Genomic DNA, 10,111 nt, shown 5'->3' on the forward strand with positions numbered 1-10,111 from the left:
TTAATAGAGCCCCACGTCTAATTATAGCATTAACATTGTTTGGAAAGTTACCTTAAAATTCAATTTGGGTGTATTTACACAGTTTGATCTATCTAGAGCCCGTTTGAGTTAGCTGGAAAAAGTGATTTTTAAGCATAAGTGCTTAAAGTACTTTTTAAGTACTGAAAATTATTTTATAAATAAGCAGTTACGTGTTTGAATAAAAGTTCTTAAAGGATTTTTAGAAGTAAGAGTAGTATTGGAATTAACAGAAAATATAAGGGATAAAAGGATAAAGTTGTTGGTCAAACCAAATGACTTTTAAGCAAAAAAAAATAAAAAAATATAGGGGTTGAGCAGCTTCTTGGTTTTGACTTATGTTAATCACTTTTTAACTTAATTTAAGTTGTGTTCTATTTTACCAACCACTCAAATAAGTTAAAAATGGCTTATAAGCTGGTTTGACCAACTTATAAGCCAATCCAAACGGGCTCCTATTTGATCAAGTAATTATTTTATCGGCATGGAATTGAGGGTCAATAATTATACTAATTAGCGGTAATTAAATGATGTAATTGCTAGATGACTTTTCAGGTTCTTTCATTTTGCATTATCAATAATTTTTATATACAAATATATCTGTTACACAATAAAATTATTTACATGTTCATCTGGAAAAAAATTATTTAATTTTTACAATTAGTTTTTATTTAAAATAAAAGAAGATCGAATTATGTAATTACACTTATGCAATTAAATATTATAATGGAAGTTTCACTATAATCACGTTGTGAACTTATGACAAACAAATAAGTCATTATAAGTGCTATAATGTATGGTCACTTCTAAATACTAATTTGCTTGTTCATGAAGACCTAAAAAATTCTCTTCTCTCTCTTCAAAATTTAAAACCCTAAAGCTAATCACTGGCCGTCGACTATGGCCAATTTGGCGGGTGGACAGCCCCTGCCTGGGGCTGTTCCACCAAATCCAACTCCACATACGAAGTAGATAATAGAACAACAAAATCCTATGCAATTATTTTTTTATTATCAATTCCTACAACTGAAGCCTCAACATCCCCAACCCCAACCCTAACCCCAAACCAAAATGTTCCTAATACTTTGCCTAGCGGAATGACTTATGCTAATCTGTTAAAGCAAAATGTAAGAACAAATCAACCCTTGATACCTTTAAAACCTGTTACTTTCATCAATAGAGAACCTCATATGGAATGGAATTCTAAGGAAGTCTAGCAATTGATACTGAAAGAAAATTTACAATATGCTATTCTAGGAAAATTTTCATATGATATAATAAACATTAAGGAACTAAGGACTGCTATTCCGGATCAATGTGGCATCAAAGGTAATTGTGAGATTGTTCTAATAGAGGACATATATATTTTAATGAGATTATCTTTGTTGGAGGATTTTGTGAAAATATTATCTACCCCTGCATATTATATCAAAGGGCATTCAAGAAATTGCCAAATGAGACCTATGATATGGAACCCTTGGTTTAAGCCATATGAGGAAACTTCTGTAGCAGTTCCATGGATAAGTTTTCCTGAACTTCCTCCAAACTTTTTGCTAAGGAAGTTGTCTTCCCTTTGGCATCTGCAGTTAGTGATCCCTTGGTAGTTGATTTGGCCAATGCTAACAAAACATAGCCCAGCTGTACAAAAGTTAAGGTGGATTAGATTTGTTAGCAACACACCCTCAAATAATTCTTATATCAGAAAGAGATGAACAAACAGGAAAAGTGCTTTCAAAATGGGTGCAAATCAATTATGATTTCTTACCTAAATACTGCAAGCATTACAAACTACAAGGACATAATGAGGTAGAATGCAGAGCTTTACATCCAGAGCTGGAGAAACAAAATAGCGAGGAACTGAGATAGAAAACAAAAAAGAGGACAACACTAAAGAGATTTAACAATGATCAGAAGAATGGTACACATGGAGGAAAAGCTAGAGGTTATTCTCAGACAAAACACGAATGGATGCAGAGAAGGAAAGTTAAATATATTAAGGATTCAAGTGGTGTCATACTAGGGGAAATAAGGAATGAGGATGAATCACAAGAGAATAAAGACAAGGTAGACACTCATAATACCTTTGATATCTTGGCAAATGATGAAAGTGAAGAGCAAGAGGTGGATGTAGTTGAACCTACAGCAAAGAAGACAATTGATGAACATGAAGCAGTTAGGATACAAAAAGATCAAGTAATAGGTCAGAAGGAAAGCATGGCAGCCCAGCATGATGAAGAAAAGGAAAAGAAAGATGATAAATCTCCAGTAATAAATCTAGTGAAGAGTAACAAATCAAATAATGGAACACATGAGAAGGTAATACCTCAAAAAAATTCAGTTGAAAGCAATAACACAGAGTAGAGAGTAAGAGAAGAAGCATAGGTTAGTTCAGCTAGCAACACAAGCTCAGTGAAGGTACAATCAATAGGGAAAGTTGCAAGTATCCAAAATGATATAACCAGTGCACAGAAGGAAAATGCAAGGCCAGAAGAAATAATTCATGTTCAGGAGCATGCAAGTAAACAACAAGGGAATAATTCAAGGTTAGGAGCATGCAAGCCAACAACAAGGAAATAATTTTGTAGATACTTCAACTAAAAGTAAGCAACATATTGTTACCACACCACAGAAGGTGAGAGAATCTACCAATAAATCAAATGGTGGACCAAAAGGGGTGAAGTTTGTAAGTGGAGAAAAAGGTGAAAGTAGAGCTTTAGAAGTGATTAATACTCAGCATGATACAGGACCTGTAAAAATTGAAACTATAAGAGGAAAGGATCTGGATATTCATACAATTGATCATGACATACAAGTAGTGGCTAGAGCAGCAGATCTTTCTCCTAAGCATGTAGAAAAAACAATAGTGAGAGGTAATAAAAAGCACATCAGAGATAATAGTGTCCCACCAAGTGGTGGTGTTCAAACAAGAAGAACTATGCAGACACCTAATGTTGCCTTATGAATACTATCATTTGGAATATTAGATCTGTGAACACTATGAAGACTTATAAAAGGTTAATGAAGATTAATCAAAAATATCATTTTGGTTTCATTGGTTTATTAGAACCTTTTCAAGATACTGACAAGGTAGAACAGTACAGGATGAGAATAGGGTTGAAACATGTTTTTATTAACTGTACAGCTAAACTTTGGGCTTTTGTGGATGATATGTTTGAGGTATCAATTATAGTGGATCATTCATAACAATTAACTCTCAAATTGAAGATTCATGGTACTATGGATGAGATGATTGTTTCATTGGTGTATGCAAAGTGTACTCAAGTTGAAAGATTGGAACTACGGGACTCTTTAGAGAATCTGGTTGTTACAACTAATGTAACATGGATGATTGGTGGCGATTTTAATGTCATCACCTTTGAAGAAGAAAAATATGAAGGTTTAATAGCCACCATGAATGAAGTACAAGACTTCGAAACTTGTATTCAAAATTGTTCAGTATTTGACCTGGGATTTAAAGGGGGTAAATTTACTTGATGGAATGGTCAAAGTGGAGAAGATTGAAAAGATTATCAATATAACTAGGAAGACATAAAAGGTAAAATTGGTTAATTGTTGAAAGGCTCAAAAGTCAAATCTGAATCTGAGGGGGTTGAAATAGACAAGATTCAGCTCAGATCCAAATTATTTTTAACAGATTAGAAAAATGTTTAGAATTAGGATTTACCGGATAAATATCCTGGCCTGGAGGTGTCACATTAAATAAGAACAAGATCAGATCATGCACCTTTATTAATCTCTTATTCTGGAGAGACTGAAACTTTTGGAAAACTTTTAAGTTTCTAAACTTCTGGGCTAAACATGGTACTTTTGTTGACACTGTGAAGGAGCATTGGAAATTTGATTTCATGGCTAATCCTTTTCATTTGTTTCACTGCAAGTTGAAGAAAGTGAAAGCTGCTTTAACTAAATGGAGTAAAGACACTTATGGGAACATCATTCAGGAGATTGAGACTTTGGAAGATGTGATTAAAATGCAAGAAATTCAGTTTGAACTTCAACCTACACCAGCAAATAGGGAGAAATTGCACAGAATACAAGCTGACTTAAACAGGTACTTGCACTTAGAAGAAGAATTTTGGAAGCAAAAGGCAGGAATGCAATGGTTCAAGGATGGGGACAAATTTTTTCATGCTTATGTACAAGGAAGTAGAAAGAGGCTACAATTGAGGAGAATACAGAATCAGAATGGTAATTAGATAGAAGCTAAGGAGGAATTATCACAAGAGGCAATCAGGTTTTACTCAAAGCAGTTTACTAAGGAAGAAAATTCAACTGATTTTGAAATTTTGGATCATGTTCCACGGATGATTACTGCAGAACAAAATATCTTCATTAGTGGATTACCAATGAGGAGGAAGCAAAGAAAGTGGTTTTCAGTTTGAATGGAGAAAGTGTGGTTGGCTAGATGGTTTCACAGGAGTTTTCTATCAGACTTGCTGGGATATCATAAAGCAAGATTTATTACACATACTAATCTGGTTTTACTGCCTAAGAAGGATATAATCAATACCTTCTCAGACATGAGGCCAATTAGTTTGAGTAACTTTAGTAACAAAATCATTTCAAGATTGATTCATGAGATAATTGTGGAGGGTTTAGCAGACATAGTATCTCTAAATCAGGCAGGTTTTGTGAAAGGAAGAAGTATAGTGGAGAATGCGCTACTTACTCAAGAAATCATTGCAGATATCAGACCGAGGACAAAGTTTGCTAATGTAGTCATGAAACTAGGAATGGCTAAAGCTTATGATAGGGTTTCTTGGCTATTCCTACTCAAGGTATTAAGAAAGATTGGATTTTCAGAAATCTTGATAGACATGATCTTCAGGCTGGTTAGCAACAATTGGTATTCTGTTTTAATTAATGGGCATCAGTAAGGATTCTTTCAGTCTTCCAAATGTGTCAAACAAGGGGATCCTTTATATCCTACTTTGTTCATTCTAGCTGCAGAGGTGTTGACCATAAATCTTAATGCTCTTCATCAGATTCATCAATTTAAAGGTTATGGTATGCCTAAATGGAGTCCTAAAGTGAACCGTCTAGCTTATGCTAATGATATGATCATTTTTCTTCAGCAAAGGTGTTGTCCTTATAGCTTGTTATTAAAATTTTGAAGAAGTATGAGAAAACATCTGGGCAAAAGATCAATACGGAGAAGAGTGAAGTTTACATGCATAAAAATGACCTGGTGATGTGAGCATTACTGTAGAAATTGTTACAGGAATTGGGAGGAAAGATTTTCCTTTCACTTAATTAGGTTGTGCTATATACCATAGTAGGAGAAAGAAATATTTTTTCACTCACATCTTGATGAAAATAACGAATAGAGTACAAAGTTGGAAAGGAAAACTTTTATCATTTGGGAGTTGAGCTATCCTTATTAAGCATGTGCTTCAAAGTATGCCAATCCACCTATTATCAGCAGTTAATCCTCCTGTAGGTGTAATCAAGAAAATGTATAAAATGTTTGCTCAGTTTTTTTAGAGCAATATTGTGGGAGTTAAAAGTAGACATTGGGCTTCATGAAATCATTTATGTTTACCATTAGTGGAAGGTGGGATGGGTTTTAGATCTTTACATGATGTATGTGTAACATCCTGTATATCTGTATAGAGTGTGAAAGCATTGTATGAGTCCTTTGGAACCTTATATGTTGGGTTACGTGCATAAATTTAGGCTAAAGACCCAAGAGGAGATGGTCAAAATGAAAATTCACTGCAGTTTCGCGAAAAGGAGGTTTGACGGTCGTCCTTTGTGCCGACAATCTGTTCAATGCTTCGTCCTTTGCACCGTAGAAAGTAAGGAAGAGAAAGTCGCTCACTGGAAATTTTATGACTTTGACGGAGTAGATTGATGCTCTGTCGTTTGTACTGTAGAATTGACCTAGCGCAAAGACCATTTGACGGAGCAGATCGACGCTCCGTCGATCTGTCCAATGCTCCGTCATTTGTACCGTAGAATGTGCCTGACGGGCTAAAATTATATAAGTTGCAAAATTTTAGTTTTCTTCCATTCTTTGCACTCTCAAAAACCCTAAGGACGAAAATCTCTCTCTAGGGCTCCAACACTAAGGTAAGAACATCTTAATCGTTGATTATCAATCCTAACATCAAACCCATGATTCTTAAAGTGACTAAAACCTAGGGTTTGCAACATAATTCTTCCTAAAGTGATTCAGGCTAGGGTTTGGGTGTTCTTCACTAGAAAAGTGAATTATTAAACTTTGTTTATCATATTAAGGTATGTCTCTCCTTTGAAAACTTGTTTGAAATGTAAATAACCTTTTGAAACTATTGTTGGGAGTATAAATTGCATTCAATGTTCTTTAATGAATATAAAGGTAACCTTTTCCTGTTTCTTGAACTCTAATTCATGTCTAAATGGTGGTTAATGTGTGTGAGGGGACAAACCCACATTAAACTTAGTTTGTAACATACTCTATATATGTATATGAAATCATAATTGTTTTCCTCTATAAGAGATGATCATAATTGAAGGATAATTGTTATAATGTGTTTATGATGAAACAATGATAATTGAATCTTGTTTAAAGAATTGCAAACGTTTTCAACTCTAACTATGAGATGATATAACTTCATAATGTCTTGAACTTTAATGCAAATTGATAATGTGACTACCTTGAGATGAAATATGATTTAGCTTCTATGCTATGAACTTCATTGTTGTGTTTGGACTAGCTACTCGGGATGAAGGGTAGTCACTATAGATCTTATTGTGATAATGCCTACCCATTCGGAAGGAAGAGTGGTCACTTCCGCGTTCGCTATCTAGGGTGTGATTATGCTTAGATATTTGGGAGGAAGGATAGTCACCGTTGAATTTCATATTCCAGAGTGGCGCGCTGTGACAAGGGAACCTCTACGGTCACCCCTTTGATATGCTTGATTCTTGAGCCTGTATTGGCATGTGTGATATTCTTATTTTCTCATGGAATCGTCGTTATTAATTATGATCAGTTGAAAGGCATATTTGAAGTTATACCTTGACAAGAGGCCTTGTAATCGGCTTTGAAAATTCTTATTGAGACACACAAACTGAATAACTGATCTTACATTGCTTTCACATGATCTTCAAGACTAATTTCTTTATGTATTATGTACTCTATTTTCTTATTACTGATTGTCCCCGAGGCACTCATTGAGTATGAAGTACTCAGGCATACCATTATTATTTTTTATTGTATGTTAGTTCTTTATGTATTAGGTACTCTATTTTCTTATTACTGATTATCCGTGAGGCACTCATTGAGTACGAAGTACTCAGGCATACCATTGTTGTTTTTGATTGTATGTTAGGTAACGAAGAAGAGCAGGTTCTTGATACTGCAGGCGTATAAGGAAGGACTTGCTGTTGCTGCTAATTTGGTGAGCCCACGCATTCATTCGTGGGACACCCTATTTACTTATTTATTCATTATATTTGTTTTTCGGGCTACATCCCGATGAGTCAGACTATTATTCCTTTATCTTAGAAGTTCCATAATATACATTTATGGGTAGTTGTTGAGTTATTGACTAACTCTTAGGCACGTTGTTATGTTTGACTAAGTATTTGATTAATAAGGACTTTTGCTGATTTAATTTATATATTCATGATTTGATTGTATTTATTTTATAAACTGTTAGAGGTGAATATTGAACCTGGCAGGTTCTAGTGTTGTTATTGCATCTTTTAGGTTCTTCCAATATTGTTCATGACGACGGATGCCGGTCACGTCTAGGGTGGGTTTTGGGGAGTGACAAGTTTGGTATATGAGCATAGGTTTAAATGCATCCTAGGATTGTTGTCGATGTCTGTGGAGCTGTGTCTAGTGGAGTTTTTCTTTCACCTGCATGACTGAGAAACTCCGAAGACATTTATAGGTGTTTCCTATTCTTCTTGATTCTAGATTGTTCTGTAGAGCTTGAAGTCTTTTTAGGATCGTTCTAATTCAGTCATTAATTTGTGCCTTGCAGAAATGGCTATGACACGATCCAAAAATGGTAACCGAGCACAACTCGCGACGGCTAACCAAAATCTTAGGGGCACGAATGCTAGTAATGGAAATGATGATGGAAATCAAACACCACCTCTAGCACCGCCTGCTCCTGCTGTTCCTGTTGTGGGTGTACCTGAGATTGGTACTATGCAAATGGCTATTCAAATGTTAACTACATTGGTTGCGGTTCAGTAGCTGCGCGGAGGTGTAGGACCTTATGGTGCGGCCCAGGATTTCGAAGCTGTGAGGCTTGCTTCTTATCAGTTGAAGGATGTTGCTCACGCATGGTTTTAGATGTGGGAATTTGAAAGGGGTGACACTGCTTTAGCTCCGACGTGAGCTGAATTCGAAGAGGCGTTCATGGAAAGGTTCTTGTCAAATGAAGAAAGATTTGCTATGGCTACAAAGTTCGAAAAGTTGGAACAAGGTAACAAGTCGGTTCGTGAGTATAGTTTGGAGTTCACCCGTTTATCAAAGTATTATTTATACATGATTCCGACTGAAAAGCATAAGTTGACTCGTTTTGTGAAAGGATTGGTACCGCGTTTCAAGTCTGCATGTGCTGCTGTTGCTATGTCTCCTACTTGTACTTTCTCATATTTGGTTGGGTTTATTGAGCAACAAGAGAGTTGGAAAAATGGGGAGAGGGTGGATCAAGATCAGAACAAGAAGGCCCGTTAGGCGGTTGGTTTCAGTGGTAATAATTATAAAGGAGGGCAGAGTAAAGGGTATTCTGCACCTGCTGAGTCTGGCACTTATTCAAATGCCAGTGAGGCTTCTGACGCTGTGGTTACAGGTATCCTTACCATCTGTTCTCATAATGCTTACTCATTGATTGATCCAGGTTCAAATTTATCCTATGTGACCCCTTATGTTGCTCTTGATATGGGTATGAAACCCAAACCTTTGTTGGAACCCTTTGCTGTTGATACGCCTTCTGGTGTTCCAGTTATTGTTTCTACAGTGTATAGGAATTGTATTGTAGTGATTAAAGGTCGTGAGACCATGGAGGATTCGTATGAACTTGAGATGGTGGATTTTGATGTAATTATAGGGATAGACTGGTGGTCCGCGTGTTATGCTAATGTGGATTGTCGCCATAAGTTAGTTCGCTTCGCCTTTCCCGAGGAGCCTATTATTGTGTGGGAGGGTGAAATTACTAAGCCCAGGGGTAGATTTATTTCCTATCTTAAGGCTCATAAGATGATTACTAAGAGGTGTATTTACCATTTGGTTGCTGTTAATGATACAAAAGTAGTAGTACCAAAATTTGCATCTGTTCCCATAGTCAGTGATTATCCCAAAGTTTTTCCCGAAGATCTTCCTGGTATTCCTCCCGATAGAGTTATTGATTTTGGGATAGATGTTATCCCTGACACCCAACCTACTTCTATTCCACCTTATCGTATGGCTCCAGCGGAGCTAAGGGAATTAAAGGATCAGTTGAAGGACTTGTTGGATAAGGGTTTCAACCGACCAAGTTCCTCACCTTGGGGTGCCCCAGTCTAGTTTGTTAGGAAGAAAGATGGTTCCCTTAGGATGTGTGTTGACTACCGTTAGCTTAATAAAGTGACCATTAAGAATAAGTATCCCTTGCCTAGGATAGATGATTTGTTTGGCCAACTTCAGGGTGCTAAGTTCTTTTCAAAGATTTATCTAAGGTTGGGATATCACCAATTGAAGATAAATGAGAAAGATATCCCGAAAACCGCTTTCCGTACTCATTGTGGGCACTTTAAGTTCCTGGTCATGTCCTTTGGGTTGACTAATGCACCTGCTGCATTCATGGATTTAATCAATCCTGTGTTTATGCCTTATCTAGACCGCTTCATTATTGTGTTTATTGATGACATTTTGGTGTATTCTAAGAATCGTGAGGATTATGCTAATCGTTTGAGGATAACTTTGAAAACACTTGAGGAGAACGAGCTTTATACAAAGTTCTCTAAGTGTGAGTTCTGGCTTGAGTCTGTGTCTTTCTTAGGTCATGTGGTGACTAGCGACAGCATTAAAGTAGACCCTCAGAAAATTTCAGCGGTTAAGGATTGGCCTAGACGAACTAGTGCGACTGAA

Source organism: Lycium barbarum, chromosome 7, assembly GCF_019175385.1.
Source record: "Lycium barbarum isolate Lr01 chromosome 7, ASM1917538v2, whole genome shotgun sequence".
In the NCBI taxonomy this organism is placed as follows: Eukaryota; Viridiplantae; Streptophyta; class Magnoliopsida; order Solanales; family Solanaceae; genus Lycium; species Lycium barbarum.